The following is a 15,538-nucleotide window of genomic DNA, read 5'->3' as shown; positions in this document are numbered from 1 at the left end:
ATATACTGTACTCTATATCATCTACTGCATCCTTACGTAATACATGTATCACTAGCCACTTTAACTATGCCACTTTGTTTACATACTCATCTCATATGTATATACTGTACTCGATACCATCTACTGTATCTTGCCTATGCTGCTCTGTACCATCACTCATTCATATATCTTTATGTACATATTCTTTATCCCCTTACACTGTATAAGACAGTAGTTTTGGAATTGTTAGTTAGATTACTTGTTGGTTATTACTGCATTGTCGGAACTAGAAGCACAAGCATTTCGCTACACTCGCATTAACATCTGCTAACCATGTGTATGTGACAAATAAAATGTGATTTGATTTGATTTCATTTGAAAGCTTTTTCAAGCAGAAATATGCAACCTGCAGCATCAATTCCCAAAGGTTTTGGGACACTGTAAAGTCCATGGGGAATAAGAGTACCTCCTCCCAGCTGCCCACTGCACTGAGACTAGGAAACACTGTCACCATCGATGAATCCACGATAATCGAGAATTTCAATAAGCATTTCTCTACGGCCAGCTATGCTTTCCACCTGGCTATCCCAACCCCGGCCAACAGCTCTGCACCGCCCACATCTCCTTCACCCAAATCCAGACTGCTGATGTTCTGAAAAAGCTGCAAAATCTGTATCCCTACAAATCAGCTGGGCTAGACTATCTGGACCCTCTCTTCCTAAAACTATCCGCCGTCATTGTTGCATCCCCTATTACTAGTCTGTTCAACCTCTCTTTACTATCGTCTGAGATTTCTAAAGATTGGAGAGCGGCCGCGGTCATCCACCTCTTCAAAGGGGGAGACACTCTAGACACAAACTGCTACAGACCTATATCCATCCTGCCCTGCCTTTCTAAAGTCTTCGAAAGCCAATTGAACAAACAGATCACCGACCATTTAGAATCCCACCGTATCTTCTCCGCTATGCAATCTAGTTTCCGAGCTGGTCACAGGTGCACCTCAGCCACGCTCAAGGTCCTAAACGATGTCATAACCGCCATCGATAAAAGACAGTACTGTGCAGCCGTCTTCATCGACCTGGCCAAGGCTTTCGACTCTGTCAATCACCGTATTCTTATTGGCAGACTCAAGAGCCTTGGCTTCTCAGATGACTGCCTCGCCTGGTTCACTAACTTCTTCACAGATAGAGTGTGTCAAATCGGAGGGCCTGTTGTTCGGACCTCTGGCATCTATGGGGGCGCCACAGGGTTCAATCCTCGGGCCAACTATTTTCTCTGTATATATCAATGATGTCGCTCTTGTTGCAGGTGATTCTTGGATCCACCTCTACGCAGAAGACACCATTCTGTATACATCTGGCTCTTCTTTGGACACTGTGTTAACAAACCTCCAAATGAGCTTCAACGCCATACAACACTCCTTCCGTGGCTTCCAACTGTTCTTAAATGCTAGTAAAACAAAATGCATGCTCTTCAACTGATTGCTGCCCGCCTTCCCAACTAGCATCACTACTCTGGATGGTTCTGACTTAGAATATGGGGACAACTATAAATACCTAGGTGTCTGGCTGGACTGTAAACTCTCCTTCCAGATGCACCTTAAGCATCTCCAATCCAAAATTAAATCTAGAATCTGCTTCCTATTTTGCAAACAAAGCCTCCTTCACTCATGCTGCCAAACACACCCCTGTAAAACTGACTATCCTACCGATCCTTGACTTCGACGATGTCATTCACAAATTAGCCTCCAACACTCTACTCAGCAAATTGGATGCAGTCTATCACAGTGCCATCCGTTTTGTCACCAAAGCCCCATATACTACCCACCACTGCGACCTGTATGCTCTCGTTGGCTGGTCCTCCCTACATATTTGTCACCAAACCAACTGGCTCTAGGTCATCTATAAGTATTTTCTACGTATATCTCCGCCTTATCTCAGCTCACTAGTCACCATAGCAACAACCACCCATAGCTTGTGCTCCAGCAGGTATATTTCACTGGTCATCCTCAAAGCCAACACCTCCTGTACAACGCATCACCGGGGGCAAACTACCTGCCCTCCAGGACACCTACACCACCCGATGTCACAGGAAGGCCATAAAGATCATCAAGGACAACAACCGAGCCACTGCCTGTTCACCCCGCTATCATCCAGAAGGCGAGGTCATTACAGGTGCATCAAAGCAGGGACCGAGAGACTGAAAAACAGCTCCTATCTCAAGGCCATCAGACTGTTAAACAGCAACTACTAACATTGAGTGGCTGCTGCCAACATACTGACTCAACTCCAGCCACTTTAATATTGGAAAGATTGATGAACAAAATGTATCACTAAGATGTACCATCTACTGCATCTTGCCATCTTTATGTAATACATGTATCACTAGCCACTTTAAACAATGCCACTTTTATATGTTTACATACCCTACATTACTCATCTCATATGTATACACTGTACTCGATACCATCTACTGCATCTTGCCTATGCCATTCTGTACCATCACTCATTCATATATCTTTATGTACATATTCTTCATCCCTTTACACTTGTGTGTATAAGGTAGTTGTTGTGGAATTGTTAGGTTAGATTACTCGTTGTTTATTACTTCATTGTCGGAACTATAAGCACAAGCATTTCGCTACACTCGCATTAACATCTGCTAACCATGTGCATGTGACAATTTTTTTTGTTTTGATTTGATTTTATCCTTTGGACACCTTTCCTTCCAGTTCTCTGGTGACAATAACTGGAACAAATTTAAAAAATCACTGGAAAGGAATGAATACGAATATGTACATAAAAATATATGAATTAGTGATGCCCGAACGGCATAGGCAAGATGCAGGAGATGGTATAGAGTACAGGATATACATCTGAGATAAGTAATGTAGGGTATGAAAACATTATATGAAGTGGCATTGTTTAAAGTGGCTAGTGATACATTACATCAAGATGGCAAGATGCAGTACATGTTATAGCGTACAGTATATACTGTACATATGAGATGAGTAATGTAGGGTATGAAAACATTATATAAAGTGTCTATTGATAAATTGATTACATACATTTTTCCATGGCAGATTTAGCCCGATATGCGCTAATTATCAAAATCCAGAAAAGAGCCATTAAATTCTACAACCACCTAAAAGTTAGAGATTCCCAAACCTTCCATAACAACGCCATCACCTACAGAGAGATGAACCTGGAGAAGAGTCCCCTAAGCAAGCTGGTCCTGGGGCTCTGTTCACAAACAGACCCCACATAGCCCCAGGAGAGTAACACAATTAGATCCAACCAAATCATGAGAAAACAAAAACAAAATTACTTTGACATATTGTAAATAATCACAAAAAAATGTGCAAACTAGATGGCTATTTGGCCCTAAACAGAGTAAGAATACAGAATATGCATACCTGCCCACTGTGACTGACCCACAATTGTTATTGATTGATTGATTGATTGATTTATTGATTTATTTCACCTTTATTTAACTAGGTAGGCCAGTTGAGAACAACTTTTCAATTACAACTGCGACCTGACCAAGATAAAGCAAAGCAGTGCAACACAAACAACACAGAGTTACACATGGGAAAAACAAACGTACAGCCAACAACAGTTATTCTAACTTCCGTGACACATATAAGGCCCTCCCCCGCCCTCCTTTTGGAAAAGCTGACCAAGACTCCATTTTGTTGCTCCCAGCCTATAGACAGAAACTAAAACCGGAAGCACCCATGCTCAGGTCTGTTCAACGCTGGTCCGACCAATCGGATTCCACGCTTTAAGATTGCTTTGATCATGTGGACTGGGATATGTTCCGCATTGCGGCGAACAATAATATTGACGAATACGCTGATTCGGTGTGCGAGTTTATTAGCAAGTGCATTGGTGATGTTGTACCCACAGCGTCTATTAAAACATTCCCCAACCAGAAACTGTGGATTGATGACAGCATTTGCGCAAAACTGAAAGCGCAAACCACTGCTTTTAATCAGGGCAAGGTGACCGGAAACATGACCGAATACAAACAAGGCAATCAAACAAGCTAAGCGTCAGTATAGAGACAAAGTGGAGTCACAATTCAACGGCTCAGACACGAGAGGCATGTGTCAGGGTGTACAGTCAATAACGGACTACAAAAGAAAAACAGCCCCATCGCGGACCACGATGCCTTGCTCCCAGACAGACTAAACAACTTTATTGCTCGCTTGGAGGACAATACTTTGCCACTGACACGGCCCGCTACCAAAACCTCTGGACTCTCCTTCACTGTCGCCGACGTGAGTAAAACATTTAAACGTGTTAACCCTCGCAAAGCTGCAGGCCCAGACGGCATCCCCAGCTGCGTCCTCAGAGCATGCGCAGACCAGCTGGCTGGTGTGTTTACAGACATATCCAATCAATCCTTATCCCAGTCTGCTGTCCCCACATGCTTCAAGAGGGCCACCATTGTTCCTGTTCCCAAGAAAGGTAAGGTAACTGAGCTAAATGACTACTGTCTTGTAGCACTCACTTCCGTCATCATGAAGTGCTTTGAGAGACTAGTCAAGTACCATATCACCTCCACCCTACCTGACACCCTAGACCCACTCCAATTTTCTTACCGCCCCAATAGGTCCACAGACGACGCAATCGCCATCACACTGCACTAATCCATCTGGACAAGAGGAATACCTATGTAAGAATGCTGTTCATCGATTACAGCTCAACATTCAATACCATAGTACCCTTCAAACTCGTCATTAAGACCCTGGGTCTCAACCCCGCCCTGTGCAACTGGGTCCTGGACTTCCTGACGGGCTGCCCACAGGTGGTGAGGGTAGGTAACAACATCTCCACCCCACTGATCCTCAACACTGGGTCCCCACAAGGGTGCATTCTCAGCCCTCTCCTGTACTCCCTGTTCACCCACGACTGCATGGCCATGCATGCCTCCAACTCAATCATCAAGTTTGCTGACGACACTACATTGGTAGGCTTGATTACCAACAATGACGAGACGGCCTACAGGGAGGAGGTGAGTGTGGTGCTTATTTTCCACCATAATTTGCAAATAAATTCATTAAAAATCCTACAATGTGATTTTCTTATTTTTTCTTCTCATTTTGTCTGTCATAGTTGAAGTGTACCTACGATGAAGATAGGTGGGAGAACTTAAACAATTGGTGGCTGACTAAATACTTTTTTGCCCCAATGTATGTTGAAGAGGGTGGAGCTCAAACTACATCACTGTCTCACCACATGGCCCTGTGAAAGAAATATGTGTGGGGTTTTTTCAATTTTAACCACACACTTGTTGTTTGTGTACATGGATTTTATAATGTTGCATGTTTTCCCCCCACATCGCATTTAATCAATTTGTATAGTAGACCCTCATGCCAAATTGAGTCAAAAGCTTTTTTGAAATCAACAAAGCATGAGAAGACTTTGCCTGTGTTTTGGTTTGTTTGTCAATTAGGGTGTGCAGGGTGAATACATGGTCTGTCGTACGCTAATGTGGTAAAAAGCCAATTTGACACTTGCTCAGTACATTATTGTTTCTCTTTCTCTCTCTCTCTCTCGCTCGCTCGCTCACTCACTCACTCACTCACTCACTCACTCACTCACTCACTCACTCACTCACTCACTCACTCACTCACTCACTCACTCACTCACTCACTCACTCACTCACTCACTCACTCAATCTCTCACTCCCTCCTCCAGAAATGTGGAAAAGCCCCTCCACATGCAAGCCAGTCTGAGTCTCTTTGACTGAGATAGGCCTTAATCCACTCTGTACCGCCCATTCAGGGATTCATTTAGACAATAAAGCTGTCATATTAGTCAAATGCTACTGTGATAACACTGCTTCATGACCAATAAGGGAGCACTCCCACAAGTTTTATTGGGTATGTTCCAAGAAGTGCTTGGCTAGGATAGCCTTTATTTCAGTTTTTGCTACAAGAAAATGTCCAACCTCAAAACGGTAGGCTACATCACAGCCAGTCAGTAAGATGCTATACTGGACTGGTCTTTGTTTCCTAATGTGGCAACTGGCTAACTTCTATTTTAGCCTGTACAAAGGCATGGATTGTCAATGAAATAAATGAGTGTGCATCTTGCTCTGAAGTTTAGCATCAAGGTGAAATTCAGGCTGTATAGTCAGATGACAGCTGACTGTACATATGGACACTTGCAGAATTGAAAGAGTTTGATGTTAGGAAAACAAAACATTTGAACTACCCATAACCAATGCTATGGTCGGAGGATTTTCTCTCCACAGCTTGATGGATGTTACTCATTTTAATAGCTCTCATCTCTGAAAAGCTCTTTTGGTGGGGAGGCAAGCCTCCAGTGATTTCTACATTGACAACAGATGAAACATGAACAGATGAGCACTCAACAACAACAATAAAATGTATGTGATATTGCAGTGGTATATCTGGGGAGAGGATCCTGCATGTTTCCTCTGTAGTGTTGTAAATGTAAAAATAACCTGTGTTTATTGAGCATCTTCGATGCTGTACAATTGCCCAATCGAAGTAATTTTACCGCAACAAATACTCTGCACAGGGATTGTTTACATATCACTCTGATTTGCATTTCTAACAGCATTGATGTTTATTTGAAATGTTTCGTACTTATTGCATCAAATATACATTTGAACCAGATACTTACATGACACCAGAAGAGAGCACATAATCAATTATTAATTCCAAACAAATCACATACAAAATTAAATATTACACAATTTTGGCTCCACAGTATTCCCTCACCGGGTGATAAAAATGGTACCTGCCAAAATTCACAGGCAACTTTATGGAAGGAAATGCCACGTCAACACTCCAATTGTCACCCTTTTATGACAGGGATTTAGTTGAGGGGTTGTGGAGTGCAGTGATTTAAAATGTCTTTCAGCAGAAAGTGTCTCAAATGACCAGCCATTTTTATTACACAGCCTCCTTCTGAAAATATGACACAATCAATAAGGAGAGCCCATCAATAAGGCAGCTAATTACAATGTGTCCAGATTTAACCAGTAGCCCAATACTTAACTGTCTTAATATGCTAATTTACTATGAGGCCCTAGAGAATAAATCACGCCCAAGGACTTCTCAGCCTAGAGGTGTTGTACATTACAGTTAGTCTTCAAATTGGTTTAACCTGCTATTGTAATTCAGGGGTGTCTGCGCTGTTTAAATTGCTACCTTGACACAAATGTCTTCATTTAGCAAAGTACATCATAAAAGAGGACACACAATGTACACCAGAATACATGTGAAAGAGATATGATTTCTGTACCTATGGGGAGAGATACAGATAAAATATGTATGGGATCTTATACCCTTCTGATGACCAGGTGGCGAATCGCATCTCTGCATGTCTGGCAGACATATCAGTGTGGATGACGGATCACCACCTCAAGCTGAACTTCGGCAAGACGGAGCTGCTCTTCCTCCCGGGGAAGGACTGCCCGTTCCATGATCTCGCCATCACGGTTGACAACTCCATTGTGTCCTCCTCCCAGAGCGCTAAGAACCTTGGCGTGATCCTGGACAACACCCTGTCGTTCTCAACTAACATCAAGGCGGTGGCCCGTTCCTGTAGGTTCATGCTCTACAACATCCGCAGAGTACGACCCTGCCTCACACAGGAAGCGGCGCAGGTCCTAATCCAGGCACTTGTCATCTCCCGTCTGAATTACTGCAACTCGCTGTTGGCTGGGCTCCCTGCCTGTGCCATTAAACCCCTACAACTCATCCAGAACGCCGCAGCCCGTCTAGTGTTCAACCTTCCCAAGTTCTCTCACGTCACCCCGCTCCTCCGCTCTCTCCACTGGCTTCCAGTTGAAGCTCGCATCCACTACAAGACCATGGTGCTTGCCTACGGAGCTGTGAGGGGAACGGCACCTCAGTACCTCCAGGCTCTGATCAGGCCCTACACCCAAATAAGGGCACTGCGTTCATCCACCTCTGGCCTGCTCGCCTCCCTACCACTGAGGAAGTTCAGTTCCCGCTCAGCCCAGTCAAAACTGTCCGCTGCTCTGGCTCCCCAATGGTGGAACAAACTCCCTCACGACGCCAGGACAGCGGAGTCAATCACCACCTTCCGGAGACACCTGAAACCCCACCTCTTTAAGGAATACCTAGGATAGGATAAAGTAATCCTTCTCACCCCCCCCCCTTAAAATATTTAGATGCACTATTGTAAAGTGGCTGTTCCACTGGATGTCATAAGGTGAATGCACCAATTTGTAAGTCGCTCTGGATAAGAGCGTCTGCTAAATGACTTAAATGTAAAATGGATCGAGACATAAAAATAGATCTCATTGGCCACTTACACCATTGCTGGGTTTGGCATCGAAGAATGCATATGCAAAAAAAGTACCTCCCTCCTACTGTAAAATATGAATCTTTAATGGTATGTGGCTATTTTGCTTTCACTGGTCCTGGGGCCCTTATTAAAGGCCCAGTGCATAAAAAATAGATTTGTTTTATATATAATCAAATCAAATAAAATTTTATTTGTCACATACACATGGTTAGCAGATGTTAATGCGAGTGTAGCGAAATGCTTGTGCTTCTAGTTCCGACAATGCAGTAATAACCAACAAGTAATCTAACTAACAATTCCTAAACTACTGTCTTATATGAATGAGTGATGGTACAGAGCAGCATAGGCAAGATACAGTAGATGGTATCGAGTACAGTATATACATATAAGATGAGTATGTAAACAAAGTGGCATAGTTAAAGTGGCTAGTGATACATGTATTACATAAGGATGCAGTCGATGATATAGAGTACAGTATATACGTATGCATATGAGATGAATAATGTAGGGTAAGTAACATTATATAAGGTAGCATTGTTTAAAGTGGCTAGTGATATATTTACATCATTCTCATCAATTCCCATTATTAAAGTGGCTGGAGTTGAGTCAGTGTCAGTGTGTTGGCAGCGGCCACTCAATGTTAGTGGTGGCTGTTTAACAGTCTGATGGCCTTGAGATAGATGCTGTTTTTCAGTCTCTCGGTCCCAGCTTTGATGCACCTGTACTGACCTCGCCTTCTGGATGATAGCGGGGTGAACAGGCAGTGGCTCGGGTGGTTGATGTCCTTGATGATCTTTATGGCCTTCCTGTAACATCGGGTGGTGTAGGTGTCCTGGAGGGCAGGTAGATTGCCCCCGGTGATGCGTTGTGCAGACCTCACTACCCTCTGGAGAGCCTTACGGTTGAGGGCGGAGCAGTTGCCGTACCAGGCGGTGATACAGCCCACCAGGATGCTCTCGATTGTGCATCTGTAGAAGTTTGTGAGTGCTTTTGGTGACAAGCCAAATTTCTTCAGCCTCCTGAGGTTGAAGAGGCGCTGCTGCGCCTTCTTCACGATGCTGTCTGTGTGAGTGGACCAATTCAGTTTGTCTGTGATGTGTATGCCGAGGAACTTAAAACTTGCTACCCTCTCCACTACTGTTCCATCGATGTGGATAGGGGGGTGTTCCCTCTGCTGTTTCCTGAAGTCCACAATCATCTCCTTAGTTTTGTTGACGTTGAGTGTGAGGTTATTTTCCTGACACCACACTCCGAAGGCCCTCACCTCCTCCCTGTAGGCCGTCTCGTCATTGTTGGTAATCAAGCCTACCACTGTTGTGTCGTCCGCAAACTTGATGATTGAGTTGGAGGCGTGCGTGGCCACGCAGTCGTGGGTGAACAGGGAGTACAGGAGAGGGCTCAGAACGCACCCTTGTGGGGCCCCAGTGTTGAGGATCAGAGGGGAGGAGATGTTGTTACCTACCCTCACCACCTGGGGGAGGCCCGTCAGGAAGTCCAGTACCCAGTTGCACAGGGCGGGGTCGAGGAACAGGGTCTCGAGCTTGTTGATGAACAGCATTCTCACATAGGTATTCCTCTTGTCCAGATGGGTTAGGGCAGTGTGCAGTGTGGTTGAGATTGCATCGTCTGTGGACCTATTTGGGCGGTAAGCAAATTAGAGTGGGTCTAGGGTGTCAGGTAGGGTGGAGGTGATATGGTCCTTGACTAGTCTCTCAAAGCACTTCATGATGACGGAAGTGAGTGCTACGGGGCGGTAGTCGTTTATCTCAGTTACCTTAGCTTTCTTGGGAACAGGAACAATGGTGGCCCTCTTGAAGCATGTGGGAACAGCAGACTGGTATAGGGATTGATTGGATATGTCCGTAAACACACCGGCCAGCTGGTCTGCGCATGCTCTGAGGGCGCGGCTGGGGATGCCGTCTGGGCCTGCAGCCTTGCGAGGGTTAACACGTTTAAATGTCTTACTCACCTCTGCTGCAGTGAAGGAGAGACCGCATGTTTTTGTTGCAGGCCGTGTCAGTGGCACTGTATTGTCCTCAAAGCGGGCAAAAAGTTATTTAGTCTGCCTGGGAGCAAGACATCCTGGTCCGTGACTGGGCTGGATTTCTTCCTGTAGTCCGTGATTGACTGTAGACCCTGCCACATGCATCTTGTGTCTGAGCCGTTGAATTGAGATTCTACTTTGTCTCTGTACTGACGCTTAGCTTGTTTGATAGCCTTGCGGAGAGAATAGCTGCACTGTTTGTATTCGGTCATGTTACCAGACACCTTGCCCTGATTAAAAGCAGTGGTTCGCGCTTTCAGTTTCACGCGAATGCTGCCATCAATCCACGGTTTCTGGTTAGGGAATGTTTTAATCGTTGCTATGGGAATGACATCTTCAACGCACGTTCTAATGAACTCGCACACCGAATCAGCGTATTCATCAATGTTGTTATCTGATGCAATACGAAACATATCCCAGTCCACGTGATGGAAGCAGTCTTGGAGTGTGGAGTCAGCTTGGTCGGACCAGCGTTGGACAGACCTCAGCGTGGGAGCCTCTTGTTTTAGTTTCTGTCTGTAGGCAGGGATCAGCAAAATGGAGTCGTGGTCAGCTTTTCCGAAAGGGGGGGCGGGGCAGGGCCTTATATGCGTCACGGAAGTTAGAGTAACAATGATCCAAGGTTTTTCCACCCCTGGTTGCGCAATCGATATGCTGATAAAATTTAGGGAGTCTTGTTTTCAGATTAGCCTTGTTAAAATCCCCAGCTACAATGAATGCAGCCTCCGGATAAATGGTTTCCAGTTTGCAAAGAGTTAAATAAAGTTTGTTCAGAGCCATCGATGTGTCTGTTTGAGGGGGGGGGGTATATACGGCTGTGATTATAATCAAAGAGAATTCTCTTGGAAGGTGATGCGGTCTACATTTGATTGTGAGGAATTCTAAATCAAGTGAACAGAAGGATTTGAGTTCCTGTATGTTTCTTTCATCACACCATGTCTCGTTAGCCATAGGGCATACGCCCCCCGCCCCTCTTCTTACCAGAAAGGTGTTTGTTTCTGTCGGCGCGATGCGTGGAGAAACCCATTGGCTGCACCGCTTCGGATAGCGTCTCTCCAGTGAGCCATGTTTCCGTGAAGCACAGAACGTTACAGTCTCTGATGTCCCTCTGGAATGCTACCCTTGCTCGGATTTCATCAACCTTGTTGTCTAGAGAAGAATGCTAGGGAGTGGTGCGCGATGTGCCCGTCTCCGGAGTCTGACCAGAAGAACGCCTCGTTTCTATCTTTTTCGGAGTCGTTTTTTTGGGTCGCTGCATGCGATCCATTCCGTTGTCCTGTTTGTAAGGCAGAACACAGGATCCGCATCGCGAAAAACATATTCTTGGTCGTACTGATGGTGAGTTGACGCTGATCTTATATTCAGTAGTTCTTCTCGACTGTATGTAATGAAACCTAAGATGACCTGGGGTACTAATGTAAGAAATAACACATAAAAAAAACAAAAAACTGCATAGTTTCCTAGGAACGCGAAGCGAGGCGGCCATCCCTGTCGGCGCCGGAAGTAGACTATAATAATAATTCCTCACTATGAGGTTGGAATAATATTGTGACATTTAAGAATTATGATAATGCCCTTTTATTGTATCACCAGGTGGTAAATTAGTTAATAGACCAATAAGAAAGACAGTTCCAAACCTCTCTGCCAATAACAGCTCGTTTTTGGCAGAGCCACTCCCAGACAGTCCTAGCTAAATTCTTGCATGAGAAATTGTTATTTGCTAAGAAGCTATTTTTGTGTATTTTTACAATTTTAATTCAAAATGATCACAGTAAGGTACTTATTTGTTACCCAGAAATGGTTTGATATTGTGATAAATTGTCTGCATTGGACCTTCAAGGTCAATGGCATCATGAACTTTACCAAGTACCGGCATATTTTAGCCAAAAACCTGGTTGCCTCTTCTAGGAGGCTGGCACTTGTCCAGAAGTGGATCTTCCAGCAAGACAATAACCCCAAGCACCCATCAAAATCCACAAATAAATTGTTAATTGACCACAAAATCTACATAAATGCAATGGCCATCTCATTTCCAGACTTGAACCCTATAGAAAAACTGTGGTTTGAACTGAAGTGGGCAATATATAAGCGCAGACGAAGGTTGTCAAGGATCTGGAAAAATTCTGTATGGACGAATGTATAAGGCTACGTTTACACAGGCAGCCCAATTCTGAACTAATTTTAGTGGAAATATCAGAATTTGGGTTGCCTTTGTAAACGCAGCTCTATAGCCCTCCCAATGTGTTCTCCAATCTCATAAAACATTATGGAAAAAGGCTCAGTGCCCTTATCCTTGCAAGGGGAGGGTGTCGGAGTATTGAAAACAGGGGTACCAATCATTTTAACCCCTTTATTATTAGAGAGAAAAATGATTACTTGCTAAACAAAATCTCTTTCTCTGAGCAAATGTATTATAAAATAATATTGTGTTTAAAATTGCAAACAATATAGCTCAGTACTTGTGTTATTTATTTCATAATGTTTCCCTTATCAAGGGTGCCAATCATTTCAGAGGTGACAGCAGCAGGCGCTTCATTATATGAAAAGACTCACTCAATCGAAGCCATTTTAGCTACTGTCCAAGTAATGATTTGAAACAGCTATATAGTTTGGATAGAAGAGAGCTACTTCAGACTTTCTGTGGCCTCATTGGTAGAGTGCAGTTGGATTGAGCTGTCTCACTCCGTGGGTAGATACTTCTGGGTGTTAAGGTGTGGGTGGATTCCCATCCTGTCTGTGGGGGCGGACAGAACCAGAGGGTACCTCACTACATCTGTATTCCCCATCTCCCAAAACTCAGAGCTTTCTTACATTTTTTGTGTTTAAAAAAATGTTTTGTTACTTAGAAAATCTGATAAATGAATGAATTTACAGGAAAGGGCAATCCAATTTTCCCCAGTGAACATCAAGGCATTTGCATGAGGTATACTATCATTGTTGCAATGCATGTTGTGTAGCCTGATGACTCACACTAAATACTTCCGCTGCTCTGTCATTCTCTACATTCTTTAGTCTAATTTCGCCATCACTGAAGTCGTTTGTGGTGATGAAGGACATGAGGGGCGTTGTACAAAACAAAGTCATCATTGATTGGATCGTCTCTAACCAATCACAGTATCAAAGCCAATTTTCAAACTGACGCTTTACCCACGTGTGTTCTGGTTCTGGCTCAATCCATCAGTTTCTGGACCAATCAGACTGCCCCGAATGTGTTCGCATTCAGTAAAGGGTCAGGATGTACTCAGATCCTGACTCATTGTGGAGAAGAAACTAATGTCTGTGAGCATGGCATAGTGTTTGGTTAGCGCACGGAGTCTGGGTAGCCAGGCAACATGTTGTGGTCAAATCAGTTACTCTAAAAAGCCAATGAAAAAAACAATGGACAGCTTCAATGACAAAAGATTTAAAGCATTTTAAGAGGAAAGGTATACTATAGTCATTGGAGAAAATGACTCACTCTCCCTGAGTGTTCCAGGCTGAGATCCTGGTGGGTTAAACTCAGATCTTCAAAGGTTTCCTCTTATCTCCAGTGGGAGCAGGTTTAGAGGGTATAGGTTCACAACACAGAGGACCTGGCTAACATCCTCTCACAAGGGACACCTGCCCAGAGTGTGCTACTCTATAACCCCCCCCCTCCCTCCCCTCATACCATCATGGCCACCTAATCATTCCCAGATTCCAATTGGCTCATTCATCCCCCCTCCTCTCGCCTGTAACTATTCCCCAGGTTGTTGCTGTAAATGAGAATGTGTTCTCAGTCAACTTACCTGGTAAAATTAGAAACATGCTCTGAGTGAGCTTCTCTCTAAACCTTCCCCCCTTAACCCCAGGGACACCTTTCCCTGACTGTACCACTCTAAACCTTCCCTATCTGTGGCCCCCATGGAAGTCGATGTGGTTTTTGACAAAAGGGTACGCGTGGACAAGGTTGTTCAAATTGAAAGATATGTTCAACAGAAATACAAGCTTCTAGTTTCATCAGGGAATAAATTGCAATTATTTACGAGGTTCAATGATCGACATTAAGTACAATAAAATGTTAGACGTATTTCCCTGGAGTAAGTCGTTTTGGAGAAATCGAGCTAAAAATTGTTTATTTTCCCTTAGAGGTTCAAGCTCCAATTGAAAGAGTATTAGGGTAAAAAAAGAAGGTAAATTAGCTTAGCAATACAGTCAAACTCCCTTAATGTATTGTTCTGAACCTTCAGAAATAAATACATTTCCGCCAATAATAAATATATTTAATAAGGGTTAGTTATCTTTCCTTTGAGAAAGACATTGATAGCCCTCATATTGGAAATACACTGAGCAGTAAAGACTTTCAATTCCCTGGATGACTACCAGTGAATACCAAATATGCACTCTGATCATATAGGATGAACTGTCAAGGACGGCCAACTCTTTGGCCTTGGTTTGCAAGCGATAGCAAATTAGAGTGGGTCTAGGGTGTCAGGTAGGGTGGAGGTGATATGGTCCTTGACTAGTCTCTCAAAGCACTTCATGATGACGGAAGTGAGTGCTACGGGGCGGTAGTCGTTTATCTCAGTTACCTTAGCTTTCTTGGGAACAGGAACAATGGTGGCCCTCTTGAAGCATGTGGGAACAGCAGACTGGTATAGGGATTGATTGGATATGTCCGTAAACACACCGGCCAGCTGGTCTGCGCATGCTCTGAGGGCGCGGCTGGGGATGCCGTCTGGGCCTGCAGCCTTGCGAGGGTTAACACGTTTAAATGTCTTACTCACCTCTGCTGCAGTGAAGGAGAGACCGCATGTTTTTGTTGCAGGCCGTGTCAGTGGCACTGTATTGTCCTCAAAGCGGGCAAAAAAGTTATTTAGTCTGCCTGGGAGCAAGACATCCTGGTCCGTGACTGGGCTGGATTTCTTCCTGTAGTCCGTGATTGACTGTAGACCCTGCCACATGCATCTTGTGTCTGAGCCGTTGAATTGAGATTCTACTTTGTCTCTGTACTGACGCTTAGCTTGTTTGATAGCCTTGCGGAGAGAATAGCTGCACTGTTTGTATTCGGTCATGTTACCAGACACCTTGCCCTGATTAAAAGCAGTGGTTCGCGCTTTCAGTTTCACGCGAATGCTGCCATCAATCCACGGTTTCTGGTTAGGGAATGTTTTAATCGTTGCTATGGGAATGACATCTTCAACGCACGTTCTAATGAACTCGCACACCGAATCAGCGTATT

Source organism: Oncorhynchus gorbuscha, linkage group LG23 (assembly GCF_021184085.1).
Source record: "Oncorhynchus gorbuscha isolate QuinsamMale2020 ecotype Even-year linkage group LG23, OgorEven_v1.0, whole genome shotgun sequence".
NCBI classification, from domain to species: domain Eukaryota; kingdom Metazoa; phylum Chordata; class Actinopteri; order Salmoniformes; family Salmonidae; genus Oncorhynchus; species Oncorhynchus gorbuscha.
The sequence above is the reverse complement of the archived record's forward strand: the minus strand, read 5'-3'. Positions refer to the sequence as shown.